The 6,592-nt window shown below is 45.6% G+C and overlaps 1 protein-coding gene across 6 annotated transcripts in view; it reads right to left on the reverse strand.

Moving 5' to 3' along the window:
- Positions 1-6,160, reverse strand: part of CEP83 (centrosomal protein 83) — a 142,595-nt gene extending 136,435 nt beyond the window's left edge. For all 6 annotated transcript variants that reach the window (XR_013813636.1, XR_013813637.1, XR_013813638.1 and 3 more), the window contains exon 1: positions 5,680-6,160. The gene's annotated coding sequence lies outside the window, so the exon portion shown is untranslated. The remainder of the gene's footprint in view (positions 1-5,679) is intronic.
- Between the last annotated feature and the right edge of the window lie 432 nt (positions 6,161-6,592).

Consider the following 6,592-nt stretch of genomic DNA (forward strand, 5'->3'; position numbering starts at 1 on the left):
CACTCACCTGCCTGCCTCATGGCCCCTAATCACCTCTGCCTGCCTGCCTGATCGCCCCGAACTGCTTGCTTGCCTGCCTGATCACCCCCCTAACCACCTCTGCCTTGACCCCCGCTGCCACAGCTTCGTCCAGAAGGACGTCCGGAATGACTTCCGGAAAGTCGTTTGGCTGTCCGGTCTAATTATCATATTATGCTTTTATTATCATAGATAGAAGTTTTCCATGAACCTCCAGAAGTAATATAAAAATGTTCTTTAAAGAACCATTTCAGCTTCATCTACCCTAGCTCTGTCTGGCTATATCAGTTTTGGAGAATTCTAATGTTAACTATTACTTAAGAGCTTTTTTGTTCAGAATAGACTAATCTTTAATTGAACCAATCTTTTCATGTGTTCCTCACACACACTGTAATTTCAACATATTCTTATCATTTGTCTTTATGTGAAAAGCAATGTGCAAGTTACAATATCATACTCTAATAATATATACTTAATTATATTGTACTAGAGGCCCAGTGCACAAAATTCGTGCATAGGTGCAGTCCCTAGGCCTGGCCGGTGATCAAAGCATGAGCATCTGGCATGGAAGGGCAGGTCCCAGCTGACCTCTGGGCCCTGGGCAGCACCTGGGCCCTCAGGCCCCCACGTGCCGCCCTCCACCTGAGTCACAGTACCTGAGTCCCCACGTGGAGATGCGGTGAGTGCAGCCAGACGCCACGGGCCGGAGCGCAGCGTGGGCCTCTGGGCCACCCAGCGGCACCACACAGAAGCTGGGCAGGCAGCGAACTCTCTCCCAGTCAGCCTTGCAGACCGGCTCCTGCACAAACCCACGGGGAGCCTGACCGACCCCTGCAGTCCTGGCGGCTGTGGCCTGGCTCACCAGAAAGAGGCTGGCACCTGAGTGCAGGGGCTTCCCCGGCACGTGAGCCCTGGCGTCCTGAGGGAGGGTAGCAGGGGGAGTGAGAGCGAGCTTGGCAGACACCCCACTTTCTCACCGCACCTCCATCCTTGTCACCACTGCCCCCAGGTAGCCGGCAAGAGGTTGCAGCGCGTGGCCTACACCCGCCATGTTCCGCACTGCCCCCTGGTGGTCAGCACACATCATAGCGAGCAGTTGAACTCCCGGTCTCCCGGTTGAACAACTACCTGAGGGGACAATTTGCATATTAGGCTTTTATTATATAGGAGAATGCCCTTTAACATACCCCAAACGCCTGCCTTCAACCAAAATGCTATTCAGTTGAGAAAGACAGATAGAATGTTGAGCACTAGAGATATGTGCTTCAACTTCATCAGGAAAATTTCTGTAGTCCAGTGCCAATGTTTTCAATGGTTGCTAGATTATACTGCAATTGTGTTATTGGGCAACAAACAACTCAGAAGCTAGGTCAGCAAAGTCACCAAGAAATTAGAGAATCAAATGAAGATTTATAAAAGTACTCTGAGACTAAACTTTACCTTTTTATACCAATAAGTGAAGTAACTCTTTGTTATAACATCAGATATAGGATTTACAGCAAGACTATAAAAATTAATTAGAATTTATTTAAAGACATTATGTGAGGGTGAAAGGTGCTTCCCAAAAGAGAATGGCTAGGTTTAGGTTCCTCCTAACTCTATGAATTTTAATCCAAAAGCAATTTGAAGTTACAATATACAGAAAGCAAATAACTGGGCACTTTCTGACTTCCTCAATTGTTTTCTTCCTGGATTAGTGATAGACTGCACTGTCTGTGATCTCTCCATGAACCGGAGAGGCATTTGGATGGAAAAATATAAAACTTGCTAATTTATAAGGGCCAAATGAAAGTATTGACATAATTTCATAAAATTAGTCTTGACCAGGTAAAAAGTAAAATGGAAAGAGGTAAAATGGGAGATAGGGAGAAAGGGATAGTAGAAGGGAGGGAGAGGAGAGAGGTGGGAGATGGGAAGGAAGTATTTTTAAAAGGAAGCTTCTAAGGAGGAATCAGGAAGTTTACCAAACTCTCCAAGTCCACTTGGGAGTAGTGACTTCCTGAGGGAGTCCTTACCAGTGATATTGTCATGGGAAATTCTCAAATATTCACACTTTCTAGGAACAGAACCTTTTCTGATTCCAATGAATCTCCTCTCATTAATCCCCCTTCTTATAGTTTACAGTTGCCCTTCCTCAGTTACTCAAAAATTTTCTTTTACTTTCACTACACTATGAGAGGAAGGTGGGAGGGGGGTTGGGGGTAAAAATGTACATTTCTCGTCTCTAAGAAACATTTACTCAGCAACTTCTGCTTGGAAGAGACTAAGGATACAGTGCACTGAGATCTGGTGTCCTACCCTTAGGGAGCTTACAATCTAGTTAGGGACCAAGACATGCATAGAAATGATCTTTAAAAATACAATATAAAGTATAAGTATCAAGTGAGTATGACTGATAAATACATATTAGAGGATTTTGGAGGTGACATGAAGAACATGTCACTGCAAAATATGCCACTTGGGTATGCTGATTACTTTGAGTTAAAAGCACAGGAGAGCCGAAACTGGTTTGGCTCAGTGAATAGAGCGTCGGCCTGCGGACTCAAGGGTCCCAGGTTCCATTCCGGTCAAGGGCATGTACCTTGGTTGCGGGCACATCCCTAGTAGGGGGTGTGCAAGAGGCAGCTGATCGATGTTTCTAACTATCTATCCCTCTCTCTTCCTCTCTGTAAAAAATCAATAAAATATATTTAAAAAAAAAAAAAAAGCACAGGAGAAACAGCAAGTTCAAGAGGAGCGCTCTGACCCTCCTTTTGTTTCCTGAAAGTAGGAGATAAACCTCCCATGTGAAAGGTGCCCTCCCTGTAAGGAAGAAGACATTCTATCACCAGAAATGAGAAATCAAAGCTCAGAAATCTGTACAAACAAACCTTGTTAAATCCTTATCTTCCTAGTCACTTCTCCACAATTTACTACTGCTAGCCCAAACCCCTCTGTCTTCTTAATTTACCAAAAATGTATTGTTTGTTTAGAGATATAGTAAAAGCTTTCTGCTCTGGTCACCTCTTCAGGTCTTCATTCTCCTGTGAAGGCTCCCGTGTACGTGTAAATTTTTTTTTTAACTTAGTTGCTTTTCTCCTGTTTATCTGACTTATGTCAATTTAATTCTTAGGCCCAACCAGAGACCCCAAGAGGGTAGAGAATTTTTCTTCCCCTAGAGTTAATAGCAAAATTGAACTTTACAAAAAAAAAAAAAAAAAAAAGGTACAATTTAGCTTTTAGGACAGTAAAGAAGAAATCAGGCTGTTGCGGAACTCAAGGGATTCACCATTTGGGGTGCTCTAATAAAAAATGCAAGGTAGCAAGTAAGAGAGGATTAGCCATTGCTTATATACACTATTTGGGAAGTTACAAGTTGATTTCAGTTGGCTACACTTATTATTGGGTTAGGTCCCTGTCAGTCTCATCCTTTTTATAGCTGGTCTGCAAAATACTGTGCTACATTTTAACATTTAGCAAGAATAGCATTTAGCAAGAATAGCCTTCAGTAAGAATGACCCAGACCTTGAGACTATTGCCCTATCTAACAAGGTCAGGTAGGTAGAATGATATGGAAGAGAGAAAGCACATAGCAGGTTTAAAGGATAGTGAAGAAACCAGTGTGATGAGTGAGATCATAGCTTTTCTATAAAAAAATATAAAAACGTGAAAACGCAGAGTGCAGAGAGACTTTCAAGAGTCCAGATTAAGAAATGTGAACTTCTGCTAGTAGGAATTTTTTTTACCTAGATACATACACGCATTTCCTAAAAATACACACAGATTAGACAACTTGATAAGATTACTCACAAAACCTACAACATTACCTATGACAAAGGTAAAATAAAAAATTTACTTTAGACAGAGACAGCACATGGAAAACACAAATTCTGACAATTCACTAGTCTTTCTGTTAAGATTTCATTCTTCTAAGCTTGAATTAGAACTTCCAATGACAAAAATGCTGATATATGATTACTCAGGATTTTATTAAACAACATGAGTCATTCTTGATTTTTCTTCTTCTCTGCTTGTCTTGACCAACTCGAATATTTCATTACTTCAGCATCAGCAATTGGGGAAGAAAAAGGGGTTAGAGGACTAAAATGAAGTCTATGGATTTGTGCAATACAGTAAGGACAGGATATAAAGAACATTAAATTTCAAGTTCCAATTCCCATTTACTAATAGCTTGATTTCAAAGAAGTCATTGATTCTCAGTTTCTCAGATGTTCTCACATACTTGCTTACATACCTGAAAGGTTACTGTATTCAAAATAGCATGAAAAATGCTCTGAAAACTATTTACCAAATTATATCATTAAAGGTTAGCCCTGGCCAGTGTCACTCAGTTGGTTGGGGCGTCGTCTTCCCATACACCGAAGGTTGTGGGTTCAATTCCCGTTCAGGGCACATACCTAAGTTGCAGATTCGATCCCCTGTTAATGTTCCTCTCTCTCTCTCTCTCTCTCTCTCTCTCTCTCTCTCTATATATATATATATATATATATATATATATCTCGCTCTCTCCCTTTCCCCCTCTCTCTAAAACCAGTAAGAATATCCCCGAGTGATGAGGATTTAAAAAATTATATTACTAAGGATTCAATGACTGAAGAGTGATATTATTGGCTAAACGAAGGCTTAAAAACCACCTGTGGACAATCAGTGTTTCAATTTCCTAATGCTCTATGTAACCCTAAGTTGGCATTACTCCACTTTTGAGAAAACTCCTTAATATAATAGTCTGCACAGGGCATCAGGTTACAAAAGAAAATACTGGAAGGAAGGGAACTGACATACTCTGCCCTAAATAATCAAAGGGTAACTCAAATTCATTTGCAACTCTCTGGAGAATCCTGTATGACACAAATTTAAAGCATTCTAATCATTCTAAACAAAATGCGTTTGAAATCAAACCTCAATATGAAAGGTGACTATTAACTGTAACCACCCATGAATTTAGAGAATTCTGAATCCAGGTAACTGTAGGATACTTTTAATGATATTCTAGTTGAAGATTAGACTTGTTTACAAAGATGTTGCTTGGTAACAGAAGCAATGCTTTAACAGCCTACTCAGTTTTAGATCTACCTACCTAAATATTTTGTGCTCATAGTCTGAACACATGACAAACTATATAAGAAATTATGAACAAGTTTCTTGTTATCCTAGACTTCTTGGGGATTTTACTTGAAATAGCTTCATCATTACAACTAATGACCAAAGTATTTTAAAGTACTTAGCAGTGGGCATTTTTAAGAGCTAAGTGCCCAATTGTTATGGTCAAAAGCTGGACACTAAGGATTTATCAGTGTCCACGTAAGCCCAGCATTCATTACATATTTTTAGACGTATCTCTGTAACGGCAGCCAGCAACACTGTTAAAATTGTCTTCAGGGTCAAGCAAAATGGCAGCATAGCATTTTCACCCCAAATTAAACTGGAGGTACCACATATTTAGCCAGTTACTACCTGGCTGCACAAGCACCACGCGGGAGTGCATCAAAAAGCTCCAGTTCCAGGTGCACGGCACTGCTACAAAACAGCCTGCTTGGCTAACGCCCGCTCCAGCTACATTACGAGAAAAGAATCATCCGAGGGCAAGTTTTGAACAACAGAGAAGAATGAGTATTCCAAAATATGGACAAGCTAGCGTCCCCCTAACATGAGGGTACGTACCAGACTCTCACAGCCTTGCAACGTGCGGACATGAAACTTAACAGTGACCTGTGTTCCGGCCACGATCGCCACCGAGGGACCCCTCCAGCAGCTCCAACCACCGGCACCCACTCAGCGCTTCTCGCCGGGGCATTGGGGCGAAGGGAGCCGGTCCCACGCGCGGGGTGCGCGCCCAGCCCTCCGCGCCTGGCGAGGTCCGGGAGGCCGCTCGCGGCGCGGGCTGCCACGGCGGAGCAGGACGACCCGGCCCCTCGGGCTCCAACCGCGGGGAACTGCGAGGGGTCCCGGGAGAGCTCCCGGGGTGGGGACGCGGCCGCCGAGCACCGCCCCGCTCCTCCGCGGCGGGCTGGCCTTCTCAGAGACGTGGGGCCAGCCCTGCACGTCGTCAGGCGGGAAGATCACCTCAGCCCGCCGCCCAGGGCCCCTCCAGCCGTAGGGGGGTGGCCAGAGTCGCGGGACCCTGGGGCGCGCGGAGCAGGAAGTCCCGCCCCTCGGTGACGTCACCGACGCGGCGGCCCGAGGCCGTTAAAGGGAGGAGCGAGCGAGCCGGGGCGGGGCCGCCACCCTCTACGGCGGCGACGCAGCGCCGGAGCCACGCCCCGAGGCGGCCGCCGAGGGACGCCGAGGTACCCAGAGCCCCCGGGGACGGGGAAACCCGTGAGGCGCGGGGTCGAGCGGAAGCCGATGGTGTTTCCCCCTTTTCCCGTTTCTCCTTCCCTCTGCCCGCTCTCACCGCACTCTGCTCGGAGGGCTCCGAGGTGGTACGGCCGCCACCCCGCCCGCCGCCGTACCGACGGCAGCCCAGGGTGGGGAGGGGGCGCGGCTGGCCTTCGGGGACCTCGGGGCCAGCAGGTCCACCCGGCCGCCTGCTCACATCCCACCGCGCACTTCCCTCCAGCCCGGGCCCCTGGTT

The sequence above is a fragment of the Cnephaeus nilssonii genome, assembly GCF_951640355.1.
Source record: "Cnephaeus nilssonii genome assembly, chromosome: 6".
Lineage (NCBI taxonomy): Eukaryota > Metazoa > Chordata > Mammalia > Chiroptera > Vespertilionidae > Cnephaeus > Cnephaeus nilssonii.